This window comes from Haliotis asinina, chromosome 1, assembly GCF_037392515.1.
Source record: "Haliotis asinina isolate JCU_RB_2024 chromosome 1, JCU_Hal_asi_v2, whole genome shotgun sequence".
In the NCBI taxonomy this organism is placed as follows: domain Eukaryota; kingdom Metazoa; phylum Mollusca; class Gastropoda; order Lepetellida; family Haliotidae; genus Haliotis; species Haliotis asinina.
This window is the reverse complement of record NC_090280.1, coordinates 33793152-33808081: the sequence shown is the minus strand read 5'-3', so window position 1 is coordinate 33808081 and position 14930 is coordinate 33793152. Positions and strand designations below refer to the sequence as shown.

The 14930-nt window shown below is 40.2% G+C and overlaps 1 protein-coding gene across 1 annotated transcript in view; it reads right to left on the bottom strand.

The window, feature by feature from the left end:
* LOC137290543 (uncharacterized) overlaps positions 1–14610 on the bottom strand; it is an 82875-nt gene extending 68265 nt beyond the window's left edge. The window contains exons 1-2 of the mRNA XM_067821586.1: positions 14513–14610; positions 12379–12806 (exon numbers count right to left, since the gene is read on the bottom strand). The gene's annotated coding sequence lies outside the window, so the exon portion shown is untranslated. The remainder of the gene's footprint in view (positions 1–12378; positions 12807–14512) is intronic.
* Between the last annotated feature and the right edge of the window lie 320 nt (positions 14611–14930).

Here is a 14930-nt window from a genome sequence, read left to right as displayed (position 1 = left end):
GCACGCACATAATCGAAATTGGACGAGAAAATCTAGTGATTTACAACATGAATATCTATCTGCACAAGTGAGACACGATGACAACGAATCTGATCACCCGACCAGTTTAACGACACGAACGAATTGATGAAGACCAGTTCAAACCTTCAAGTTTTTAAAAAAGGTGTATTCTCACATTGCGGAATATTGCCAGTGCGGCATGTCACATGTCACTGGCTGAATGATTCATAACAAGCAGTTGGTTCTGTGGATCTATGATTTCTGCGTATAACGGCATTGCATGATCATGTCTGTTGCCATGGTGGTACCACTTTGCCACTTAAATGAAACGCGTATTTCGTCCTTCTGGTCACGGAAGAATCACTACTTATGTGGTTATTGAAAGCCTCGGAGGCACAATACACTGTATATCCGCCCCACACTACATAAAGTATTTAACAACTAATTGAATTGAAACACATTTTAATTCCAAAATGGAACAAACAAATTCAAACTGTACTGAATTCAATGAGATAAACCATATGGGAAAAACATTGAATATTCCATGATATTCTTCTGGGGCCATATCTGAGTGTGTATCATAATTAACTTGAAACCTTTAGCACTCTTGCTGATATGATGAATATTTTAGACAACGCATGAGAATTTAATAAGGCAGTCTGACACGCATGTTAAACTAAACGACAGATGGGAACGAATATGATTTAACTGATAATAACACTATGTGCTTCATCAGTTCGTACTGGCTCCGCAGTCAGTCAATGACGAACAGTGACGTCATTTACTACGTCATCACCCATTACGTCAACAATAAAGTTTAAATATGTAGCCAGTGTGGGACAGGATACGCTGATTGTATCACAAACATCTGGCTGTCCAGCTTTCCAATATTCCAGCACCATCTCGGCGAGGTACACCAGAAAGTGGCCTCACACACTGTACCCATGTGGGTACTCGAACCCGGCACTTCGGCGAGACGAGCAAACCCTTTAATCACTAGTCTACCCCACCGCCCCTATTTGATAGCGAGTCATAAACAAATACTTATTCATTCGTGGATGTAGAGCGGAACTGCAGAGTTTTTCCTGAAATTTAGTTAAATGACCACTGAAACTCGAAAAGTATGTGTTCTCCCCCTTCTCAATAGTGTATACCCACCCTTTCTCAAAAAGCTGTACCCGCCTCTGTTACGATACAGAAGGAATCGTAAAATCGACTCTTCCTTGGCAGAGTATACATACAAATGTGGAAAAGATTTTGACGCTTTTATGCAAAGCACTGGCCTCAAAGCGGCCAGTTTGAATTCAAAATCTCGTTGACGATTCTTCGCACCCACTATTGACCCCATAATCTTATGATTGTAGCTCCTCTGTATGAAATAAACACAGCCTGGAGCAAACACTATGAAGTCATTCTGTCCCTTGGATCTATGGTCTTCGCGAGCAAACTGAATATCTGCCGTGTTATCGATAGTGACTGACATCAAACAACGCAGACTGGCTTTTCGCCATTACATCGCAACACCTATGTAAGGACTACATACATTGCACTGAAGTGATAAATGACATGGTATTACACTTGTAATGTGTCTTAGGGCAACAGATTTTATAAGCAAATATATTCCGTGCAAGACTGGATATTTATATTTATAGCTAAACAATCGTTTATTTGCTTTTAAAACCTTCTCACAGGAATTATCAATTTACATTCCCTGTCAATAGCTTGTTGTATTAAACTCTACATTAAGTAAATAACAGTGGTCAGGAATTTCATACCTGTCAGAGGATTGTATGCTGGACAAAATAAGTTAGGGATATTGGTATTTGTATGATTGATATTTTTTCAGTGTGTCAGTGAGTAGAGAGATTATTATCAATAATTTCCAAATTTGCACATATCCCTGACAAATTTTGCCCACGGCATATTATCCGCTTTACTCGCGTTGGTTGGGATATTACGAAGTTTCAATGTATACATAGACATGCCTGCAAAACAGTTCATAGTCATGTGTGTTTAATGTTTAAAGCTGAATTTAGAGCCTATCTAGCTTGACAAACCAGTGACCGATATTATGAACACGTGAGTACAGGTTTACGCCGCAATTGGAAATATTTCAACAAAAGCAAGGTGGGGGACACCAGATATTAACTTCAAACATTGCACTCATTGTGTCTCACCGCTTAACGCTGACATCACGAATGCTACCAACAAGTTGAAAATTTTTTGTAAAAACATGTGATTTGAAATTAAATCAAAAAGAATATATTGAATTAATATATAAAAAGGAATGTTTTACGTGCACCCTTATTTTTGGTGTGGAGCGGTGGGGGTAGCCTTGTGGTTAAAGCATTTGATCGTCAAGACGATGACCCGGGTTCGATTCCCCTCATGGGAACGGTGTGTGAAGTCTCCTCCGTTTCCTGTGTCCCCCGCAGTGATATTGTTTAAATATTGTAAAAAGTAGAATGAAACCAAACTCACTCACTGGCTTTAAAACGTTGACACAAAGAGTGTACAAAACATATTTGTATTTGTCGCTCGTGCAATACCACTGTGTCACAAACAGCAACCACATAAACCAACCACATAGACCGGAATCTCAGCTACCGACTCGGGGGTTGGCGGCAGACCCATCAGCTGCCAGACATTCAGGAAACAGAAACAAGAAAACTGAGCTCAATGTAATTGATTGATGGCGAGTCGCATAGTCTAAGAAAGAAAAACAAAGAAGAAAACGAGGTTTTAATGAGCTGTCTCTAGTTACATGGGACCGGGGGGTCGCCATTACAGGCACTTTAAGATACTAATTACCCACAACTAACGACATCAAATAGATCACATGCAAATATTTCAGGTGAGTGGGGGTAGGAATAAAAAAATTCCCATTCTTTTTCTTTGTGTAATTACACATCAAACTCTGATTGTGTTTAGAAAAATATACTCAAAAGTCCCCTCAATACATAAATTGAGAGAAGTTGCAGAAAAGATATTATTTTTGAGAAGACATGATATTTTCGCGTCATCACTAACGGAAGTGGAGATGCAATGTTTAAGCCGATTGGTTGATGCGATTGTTCCGATAGGAATTTGAAAAGATGAAAAAACCTAGAATGACGTTTATAAGAGGCTTGTCACTGAGGAGTGTGTAAATATATCATTGCTCGAATAAATAGCGTCGATAAATAACTTGTAACGTTAATCCTGTTTACTTAAGAGTGGTGGTTTTCACACACGAACACAAAGGTGAAGTAAACATTAACATAAATGTCTTTCAAATTCAACAATAAACTAAACATGTGTATTTTCATAACAGGGGATCACAGGTGAACCGTTTGTATCAGTGTCAACGCTACTCTTCCTGTGGTGGTGAGTATAGTTTTACGACGCTTTTAGCAATCGTCCAGAAATGGGATTCACAAATGTGGGGCACCGAACCAGTTTCTTCAACGTGACGAGCCAAAGCTTTAACCAGGTTGCCCACCCAGCCTCAAGGTAATCTATGCATGTGAAATGTTTTAATACCTTAAAAAGTGCTTCAAAACTAGCTATGACCGCCTGTTTCGCAATCGAAAGCCCTACACAATGATGAAGCGAGCCATTAAACCCCAAACAAAACCCCAAACAAACCCAAAAACATCAAGAGAAAGAAACAAATAAATACATCCCAAGAAAAAGACACCTGCACATACCTTCTCACGTCGAAGAAAATAAGAAACGTAAAGAGAAGTAAAAAGATGCAACTACCCTACAGAGAATCAACTCATACATACCCCTCAAATACCAATTTATCATATTATTTTGAATTCATGACAACATATACAATTACCCTGGTAGTCGGCACGTATCCTGTTCAAATATTTGAAAAGTATCACTTTAAGACATAACGTTTTAAACCGACAGACCTTTGGCATGACACGGGGCATCCGGACGCATCTGTCATATGACCCTCATCTACACAAAAGTTGTCATTCACTTGCTGAGATAACATCTTATTCGAAATGTCTATCCTGTTTTACATTCAGGGAGAACAGACACGAGACGCTATCGATCAGTGTAAAAGCTTTTATGACCTTGTATTACAGGAAAGCCCTATAAGTACTCTTCAGTAAGGGAGATTACTGAAGAGACGGTTTACCTCAGGTAGTCACCCGCCATTACAGTGTCATTGTGCCATGGAATGAAGCTGTTTCTCATCTCGTAATAACAGAACAAGTGATTTCAGGGCTGTCATTTGTGGAGTCTATGACATGACGTATAATCCTTATGTTTTAGGCTCTTGTGCGCCTCCTGTCATTGCAGAGATACGAACGCATGTTATTTGTGGGTGCCCTGTAATTAGAAGCCAAGAGTTGTGGTTGCATCCGTTTAGTGACAGATGGTAAGTCATAGGTTTGTGTTTAAACGGGAATACGAGTGTATATTGGTGTCCTCTGCAAATACCAGTAGCTTAGAGTATATGTTGGGGCGAGGTGAGCTTGTGGGTAAGCATTACTGTTACCAACGAGTGACCGGATTTGATTCCGAACTTGGTACACTGAAACCCTAATTTATGGTTGGAGAATAGTCAACAGCTTAAGCAAAACTCTTAGACTATATACTATCTGAAAATAGCAGTATATTTCAGCGATTTATTTGCAGTTTATATATTCTACAGTAGTCATAGTTGAAAACTCGTCTAACGGGATCGGGTGGTCAGACTCGCTGATTATGTTGACAGATGTCATATTCCAAATGATGTGCTCATGATGTTGATCACTGGATTTTCTGGTCGAGATTCCACTATTTAAGACCACCGATATATGGCTGGAATGTTGCATAGTGCGGGGTTACACAGTCAACAAACAACAAGCAAAACAATAAATAGAACCCAGCACAATGAGTTAAGCCCTTTTCTGCCGTACCCTGCCGTGATCTTGATGGAATGCCGCCAAAAGCGGCGTAAAACTCACTCACTGTTATACATCTTGGATACATCACGACAAATGAGATCGTCATCTTTTGTGTCAAATGTACATTACATAAATTAGATCCGAATATCCCCACAAAATGAAACAGTATCTTCAAAGGTAACATAACACAAAGTACTATTATGAAAACCAACCTCTATCGGAGGTTGCCTTCGTTGACCCGTAACTCAGAACAATTCACAACTCCAGTCCACAGTGTAGAATACCAGCCCCGATCGAGAGTAACAGCCCAGATCAGACGTCAGACCTTTGTCTAAGAACATATGTCCCGATTTTGTCTTTCTCTAATTATCATTTTTTTTTCAAATCATCAACAAAGAATACATCACTGTTTCTGAATCAAATAAGCTCTGTATCCAGCGATCTGTGAAAGAAGGTCTTTACGGATAACCTTTCCCACGCTCTAACCAAGAGGGCTTTGTATTTCCCCGTTGTTTCGCAACACTGATTAAGGGGGTGACTGCATTAAGAATTAATATTCGTGACATGTCCTTGTTCCGCTATGAATGAATTTATTCAAGATTAAACTGTACTGTTAAACTCATGAATGATGAAGTCAACTGGGTCCAGATGGTGACAATTCAGGATGCGGACAGCGGGGAATCTGTTAGTAATTTCATAGATTTAATACACCTGTAATTTCTTTGAAGTTGAGGACTAAGGTTTCAAAGCCAGCCTCTGAAGCATCAAGGATGCATTAGTGATGCTGAGTTATCGATGTTTCTTCGTGGTGAAGCTTTGATCTCACCTGGCTTTTTGAGGAATGTGCTAAATTTGCAAAACACTGAATGTAATACCTCAATGGATGTTTAAAGTTTAAAGGAAAGCTTTTTAGCCGCATACTTTTATGCTAAATGACTGTAGATCATTGCCATGTACCAAGATATAAGCGAGTCAAATCACGTAAGCATTGAAACCACAGTCACTGAGAGAAATGGTTGAGTACAATTTTACGCTATGTCGCGTTGGGTGATGACGGTAGTTGGTGGATGGTTGGGGGTTGCACCAGAAAGCGGGTAGCATATACTTTATCGATGTGGTGAATCAAAAGTGGAAAAGTAACTGTATAAGGAGTGGCCACAACTTACGAACATGAATGTTGTGCTACTGGACCGTAGTGATTGACGCAGTAAGCCGTAGTTTGATCGTAGTGCCGTGTTGCCACGGTGTACTACGGTCAACACCATGGTGCAGTAGGGCCAGTTACGGTCTCCTATTGAGCACTGGGGTCAGCCATGTCCAAACTACGGTAACCTGTATGGTCTTGGCTTTCAAGATAACAGTGCAGATACTTTGAACACGTTGACCATTGTTTTCAAACAGGGCCAAACGTACGGTAGTAACTACGGTGATCTAAGTTGAACTATGCTTAGATACGTTTAGCTACGTTTAACTAAGATGAAATACGGTCTGCTACGTTCATCCCACACGTGCGTGGGCGTGAGATGCGACCGTCGCTTTGGCCTCACCTATATCGCTGCCTCATGTTTGGTACAAATTGGCTGAATGAAAATACCGTCTTTTCACACATTCACAGTTTTTAATTGTCTAATGGTGTTTGCTAATACTTTCAAAACACACGGGAATTTAGATCCTATTTGCGTTGACAACATCCTGAATAATTACTCTGCCATTGTATAGCCCTCTGTTACAAACGCAATTATATGAAACATTACTTTGCACTGGAAAACGATTCCGGGTTCGTTTAAAATGCATTCAGGTTTTCGAAAGGGTCAAATTATTTCCTTCCTCCCACGAAACGCAGATGAAAGCCGCACTACATTCTGAAGGAAAATAAAAAAAAATCTATCTGTTTCCCACTTGGGTCAACAACAACCAGTGAAATGAGTTAATATTGAAACGATCTGAGCCAATGTACAGAGTGAACGAATGAAAGCGCTTTTGTTTACATTACACTGTTACTATTTACAGAATAAGTGATTTAATGACAGTTGCAGATTATATTACAAAGGCGGAGATGGGAAATGATTAAAAACAGTATCTCGTAACCAAACACTATGTTCAAATATTAAGATGTGGTGTGCTGAAAGAATCAATAAACAGAGGCAAAACAATTTCCACATTTGTTTAAATAACTAGTGCCATTTGAAAAACGCTACACATTAAACGTAAAACAGACATATATAGAAGAAAGTTATTTCCATTGTAAACCGTGCAGTTTTTGTGGGAAGGCGTTTATAAATTTCCATTTTTTATATTCAAACATTTCCTCTTAATCAATTCGATCCTTCGCCGTATGTAGCCGCATATGTGTGTGTGTGTGTGTGTGTGTGTGTGTGTGTGTGTGTGTCCTTTTGCCCTCTTCCTGGCGCTTTCAGACACCAGGGTACCGTGTGTCTGAGTGTAATTAAGAATCACTGTGCTCACCAACGTAGCTTCTATATTCCGTCTATGCCTAGACGCAGTGTCGTGTAGAAGATACGGCCATGTTACTGTGTTATTGGGATAATGTAACCTCTAACATTACATAATTTTAAGCACATGTGGTTGGTGTAAAATGTGAGGTTTTAACATATCTAATTTATCTTGATGGAACCGTCATCTGATCCCAGCTGGATATTTCTCTAAGTGAATCGATCTTTGCCATTAGGTTCCGAACAACATTAATCAAAACGTCATCGCTAGAGCTAGAGGATATCAGCTTAGCATGTAACTACAGGGGAAGCAGTGGGGAGAGTAAAACCCGAGGATCATGGAAACTATATCAGTATATCCTTGAACTCGGTGGTGGCACCAGATGTTCTCAAAAAGATTAAGCATTCCATGTCCTTCAGCTATCAGCTACTACTCAGGTAATTTCATAAAAAAAACTGAGTGTATGTTTGTTGTCTATGTTCTTGTCTTACGACGGGGATCTGTAAACAATCTAGTCTGGACCAGTCAGGGTCGGTTGGGTAGCCTGGTGGTTAAAGCGTTCGGTCGACGAAGGCTCGGGTGGCCCACATGGGTAGGAGATCATTTCTGGTTTGCCCCGTAGTGATATCCCTGGAGCATCACTCAAAATGGTGTAAAACCAGACAATCCAGTGATCAGTATCACGAGCAATGATCCATGTGCGAATACAACTCCACTCAACCAGTCTGACACTCCAATACATATGATTTAAGTCTTTGAGTAAAGAGGTATGAAGCACACTGATAAACGCTGCAGTCTAGAATAGTATTGATCTTCATGCTCACAGCGACTTGGTTTGTGTAGTGAATACCCATGATTGCCAATCTACTTCGCGTTTCGAAAGATGCACGTAAAGGAAGCAATATGGTAGTAGATCATCCTGTCTGACTCCTCTTTTCGGTATCACTCTTCCGGGGGTGAGTACTGAGTTTCGTTTCACGTCGCTTTCAGCAATATTCCCGCAATATCGTCTATCGCAATATCGGGGGCTGCAGAAAGTGACTCACACACTGTGCACATGTAAAGACTCATACCCCAGGCATCAAAGCAAGGATTATGGTTGTGAAACATTCTAAGAACAAGTTTAGCTGAATACTTGATATGTTCTTCTATAGCATCCAACTGAAGTAAAGCTTGTTCAAAGAACGCTTGAAGTGAACATGTTCCTCAGCTCACCATGACTTCAATCCAAGGCCTTAATTCATTCACACAAACTTTGGAAGACAGTCTGAAGTGTCAGACTCATCTGAGGCGAGATTTCATGGTTACCATACAAACTACTTCCGTGAACAAGAACCTTTGAGTTCACACTAACGGAGTAGCATGTGTATGTACAAAACATGTCATAAACAAACATCATTACTTATTACTTATTATTATGATTCTCAGTTATCAGGAACGCAGTGTAATCTTTGCCCCTGATAAGTGTATTTTCAAAGTTTGATTGATAATACCATAATATTGTCTCTGCTTCTGCACACTTGTCTTAATTGTAGAATGCATTAGGAAATGGGCTTTAGCGCCGCACTTGACAATGGTATACCTTTAACCACACCCTGACCAACATGTGGCTGATGTCATGAGCACTAGTCCAAGCCTTGTGACGACATAGCGCGGTATTTACAATTCAGCATTAGGGGTATAACGGTACTCTCTTAACATGGCACGCTACGTATTGCGATATAAGACCTTCCGTTCGATTATGAGATGTGATCATATTGCAGAAAACTGACATCAAGATCACAGGGAGTTGTGCTGCTGAAAATAATACATGAGGGAACGATTCATGGACCTAAGATGTATCATTGAGCCAAAGCTTACATTCTTTAATAACATGGTAACATATCCACAATCTTTGTTCGTTTATGATTAGATAGAAATATTACGGTACGAAAACAGAAAATGTCATTTATTGCATTACGGAATACCGAACCAAAGACAAATCACCGCGGTTCCAATAATACCGCAGTATACTGTTTCATTCGTATCCAGCGTTACCACCCACCCATCCCATCCTGTCCTAGGCACAAGCATTTCCCACGTTATGTCTCCTCACTTATCATTTACTATGTCACAGGTATCACCATCCGATCAAATTTTATCACTTGAATGTCAATACTATTGATCTGGGGCCTCTCAGGACTATTCGTGAGGGAGTCACGAGACCACAATTGCCCTCTCAGTCTGTATGTATTTCAAAATAAACGGATTACATGTTGGTGTACGTTTAGGAGCAGACCCTCCCTATGGCCTCGCTTAAACAATGCATGCAATTAAACATACAATCGCTAGAACCTACTCGAGGCATCTAGAGTTTATAATCGACAATTCAAATGGAGCGCTCGTTGACACGCTAATCCAGACCAAATTCTGTCTTGTCGTACTTGCAGTCACAGTTCATCACCTGCACCAGCGTTCTATGTAATTAGGACGATAAATTTGCATCGAGCTGCGTACTGAGTTACATGACTAACTGTATTCCAAAGTACCCCGAAAAGATAAACCGTACACATGATCTATCGGCAGACATACTGAAATTCAAAAGTAGGATCGGCATGTAGACGAAGAACCTACAATTTAACCTCAAGCATTTGTTGATCATTATCTATATCCCCCGAGAAGTCTGGGGCTATCGGAGTACTAAGTCTGAAGAATGTCGAGTGTTTGTGTTTTACATTGTTTTTAAGACGAAGGTGATCTCGTGGCGACTTACAACTATATGCTCGGGGGGAATTCTTGTCATGTGACAGTAATTTACCGTGTCACATGATCACTGGACGTGTGACGAGATCTCACGAGATTTTAGAGATAAGAAACTTATTGCGTGATATACGGTCTGGTGGGTAAGGCCCGACGTTGGAATGTGAACAATTTTTTTTGTGAATTTGAACGAATTAAATTTTTGGTCGGTTGTATTTTCGTAGAAGGTTGATAAGTGTTTAGGTTACATGTGAAACATATGTAACCAAGTGTGCATAATATTTAATTTCCAGAGCACTCATGCAGTGAACATTTTGTTGATGTATTTAACGTGTTTCAGCATGAATGTAGGTTGTATGGTTCCCAGGGAGCGGAGAATGAAATTGGACCTGGTAGTTGACAGAGTTGTGTCATAGCGTCACAAACAAGTTCATTATGGACACATCGTGTAATGGTGGACTTTAACATCACTAATTTTGCTTGTTTCCTTTGGGTCTTCTTCTTCCTAGTCTTCACAGTGACCGCCTCCGTTATGAAGTGGTAAGAGCGTCCGCCCTAGGAGTGGTAGGTCGCGGGTTCGATTCTCGACCGCGTCAAACCAAAAGACGTTAATACATGGTCCCTGTCTTGCGCTAGGCATTAACGGGTACAACCAGGACTGGTATTGGTCGGCTCGGTGTCAGTATAATGTGTCTGACTGGGGTATTCATGCGACATGGTATCTCATTGAGCTAGCGCTATAAAACCAGCTTAAATCTGGGCTAATACAAGCAGCTACACAAACACAAGCATGTACGTCGTCAAATGAGTGATATATATAACGTTAAAGATCATTTCACCTCACCTCACCTCACCTAACCACACCTCTTCTGCTCAATATTGGTATTAGCAGCAGCAATTGTAGCTGTAGTAGTAGTAGTAGTAGTAGTAGTAGTAGTAGTAGTAGTAGTAGTAGTTTTAGTAGTAGTTACGAAAATAGAAGCAGTGTTCATTCTTGCCCGCGCCCTTGCGCCGTTCGTTCACTGAAAGTTCTCATGCCCACTTAAAAAATCCTAGAGGGCCATGTTGGCGCACTCGAACGACATCGAGGTAAATCTGAAACGCACTACCAGTTTGTTTTCAAGCTTCAAGTCAAGCAAAACTCAATAAACAGCTTAGTTGTCTACCTTCCATTACTGAAGTAAGCTGTTGTTGTGAGTACCAAGAACTCTGCACATCACTTTCAACTGCAAGATTTTTCAAACGATCGTGCGAAACCTACAATTCAGTATTACAAGAAAATCTGATGCGTTTTGTAAAACAGATTCCGATTGCTAGGTTTCTTTGAGTGATCTAATCATGTTGCATGTGGCAGCTTTATACCTTTGTTGCCGTGGGGACACTATCACAAGTTTGAAAAGTTCTTTCTGTTTTTGCCAAAAAGCAAAAACCTTGTCAGGATGGCGATGCCGAGTGCCACAACTAAACGCGACGATGATAACCGAACAGCGGATGGGTCTGAGGAGAAATGCCGGGACAGATCTAGAGTATCACAACCATGTGTTTTTCAAAATATGTGGATGCAACGTTTCACATAAAGTGATTCAGATCGTGATTCTCCTCAGAAGTATTGTTTTAATACATCCACCAGGAAGGCTGGGAACAATATGTTTGTCTGACTGCTGAGGAAACTATGAACTGTAAGAAGTATCAAATTTTACTTTGAAGTTAATTTTGAGAATTAAAAATAGACATTACCTGACTATAACAAAATAATTGTCATTTTTCATTGCTTCAGAAGCATCGACTTACGATGTTTAAATACTGTTGAGGAAACTGTTGTTTCAGTGTTGGACTGTTCCTTTTTCAAATTCATTTTGAAGTAATCCTAACTGTTCAATAAATTTTGAACAAATCTTGGAGTTTTCGTTTCCCTTGTTCATATTGTTGACGTTACCTGTATTGGACGTCTAATATAAGTACGTGAACTCAAATTAGTAACGTCCAGGTACAGTACGTCTTGTCACGCTCAGTCACATCAATTTCACATGATCCACACTATTTTCTAAATGGCCCACATAACTGAGGACAGATGGACCATAGGCCCGGTTTTTATTTAGCTAGAATGAACACTGTGGAAGTAGTAATGCTGACACAATCAGTACGGATGGGTGAATAGTAATTCTTGTGAATAGTTCTGATGAACAAATGTTTGAATTTCCAATTCAACAATTGTGTATGTGGAAAATCAGATCAATATTTATTGACTTCAAACCGAAAAGGTTTTGTTACCCAAAAGAGCATCGAAAATATGTACCTTTATCACTGCAATTGGTTGTTTCTACCGCCAGTTTCCGTGTATGAAGAGACTTCAACCTGTTTATCCTGCCTGTTTCCGTGTATGAAGAGACTTCAATCTGTTTCTCCTGCCTGTTTCCGTGTATGAAGAGACTTAAATCTGTTTCTCCCGCCTGTTTTCGTGTATGAAGAGACTTCAATCTGTTTCTCCCGCCAGTTTCCGTGTATGAAGAGACTTCAATCTGTTTCTCCCGCCTGTTTCCGTGTATGAAGAGACTTCAACCTGTTTCTCCTGCCTGTTTCCGTGTATGAAGAGACTTCAATCTGTTTCTCCCGCCAGTTTCCGTGTATGGAGAGACTTCAATCTGTTTCTCCCGCCTGTTTTCGTGTATGAAGAGACTTCAATCTGTTTCTCTCTCCTGTTTCCGTGAGTCAAAAGATTTCAATCTGAAACATACAGAACGACCTAAATAAGTAACTTCATCGCCATCTTAAATTGAAGGCGTATACTGTTCTTGCACAAGGATCTATTCCGGGTTGCTAGCTGGACAGGGTGTATACTCCGCTCCTCCTCGACCCCGACCAGTCTAGGTATGTTGGCACGGGTGGACCAAGGTGCTTATTTTGCCGTTGGTTAGAATCCTACATTCTTACTGATAATGTTTCAACGTTTCTGAGCACCAACATGTACTCCTGGTTTCATCAGATTTGTTAAACGTGTGTTATCTACATTACTTCGGGATTCCTTCCCATATCAAAGTAGCACCCTGTTCGTTACGCCCAATGACAAGATTTAATGTATCATTGATCTTGCACGCCCCCTATCCCCTTTAATGTCCAGTTCTGTGTCTGTATTCCTGCTTACCATTGCATTCCCTCTAAAACAGAACTTCAAAGCGTTATCACAATGGTATACCACAGAAACAGGTCACTGAAACACTAAAAGACCAACCGCAACTTTGATACTTGTATCAAATTAATTACCATGGGAAAACACCGTGTCTTCTTATTATTTGAGCCACCATCAAACATCGGCGTATACGTCCTGTTGTCCGTCAGGATGTATACGATTCCTCATGTCAAAAAGTCTGGAACGTGACTTTAGTTCCATACACATTAATGACCCATTATGAATATTGTAAATATTTTTTGAAACATCATAACGACAGATATACACAGCACGGTGTTTATAGCGAAACAGTCTACGTACATATCACTGTGGTGGCATCATACGATTATTGTAGGCACGGGCTGTTCTGGACGTTCATTTTAGCAAAACATGCAAAATATGACAATGGCAGTGGCTGTAGAGCAGGTGAAGGTTACGAATTTAGTGACTTCGTCGAGTCCTTCCACGGGAGCGACTGCCAGTTAGCACCAGGCATGAATGCAATGACTGTGTGTTACATAAACTCGTATATTACGACCACAATAAGTTTAAAAATCCGTTGCTCGAATTTGAGTGTTTCTGCATACACAATAGCTTCAAATCATCGACACTGTGTGGGTATCTGGCAGTGTCACAACTGTTTGTTTCTGCTCGGTTTCCGAAACTCCTCCTCGTTGTTCAGGTTCATACAGACTGATTAGTAAGTTTGTCTTCCTAATAATATTATATTTGCGATATGAAGGCTCGGATTATGTTCATTGTTTATGTGCTTCAGTTTTCAGACACTTTTTATGCTATCTTATAATTTGTCATTTTAACTTCATAAGATGTTTATTTTGATAGTGATTGTGAACATGTACGGGCAATACATTCAGTCCATAAAGAGAAATCTGTCTTCTACATATAAAGAAGAAGCATGTAAGAAATTGAGAAGGACAACATTAAACAAATTTTACTGACAACAGCGTCTTTTCTTTCGTGACGACGACGTTTCGATACAAATGCAACAGAAAATATAATAGACATTCTAAACAGGAAACAACACTCGTGTTTGTATCATAATTTCCGAAATGAACAACTTTACGATTAGTTAACGTCTTTATTTAGACGTTGGTATGATGAACGCCGCTCATGTTATAATAGAGGCGTTGTATATCCATAGAACTCCAATCGGTGTTGTTGTTTACGACCAGGAACATTACGATTTTTATCTCGATACAAAAACACATGAACAAATACTACAAACACAAAAAAGTCCTCCTACCTCCAATACGTAACCGTCCTCCAATACGCATGAACAACCAAGGAGCACATCATATGCCGTACATTTAGTAAACCCATCTCGCATCTTGTCCCAGTTGTGAAGATATGACAGCATGACCCACCACGCCCCGCCTTCAGACAATCAATACACCTTTAAGCTTATGTTGTGCTCGCTAAGCCTCCCTATTTCCAATCTAAACAACATTTCTGGCCCGTATTGTCATGTTTTTTAAGAAGGGTGGGAAGTGTGTATTTCTAGAGATTAACAAGGCCACTACAAGTAACCTTCATACCAATGTGATAATCGAACGCTCAGAGGCTTCTGTCACGACTAAAGCCAATGTCAGTCGTCAACGACGCTGAACATTCGAAAGAAATCCACTTTTTTCAGATTTTTTAACCGCCGCCAGGGCAGGTGT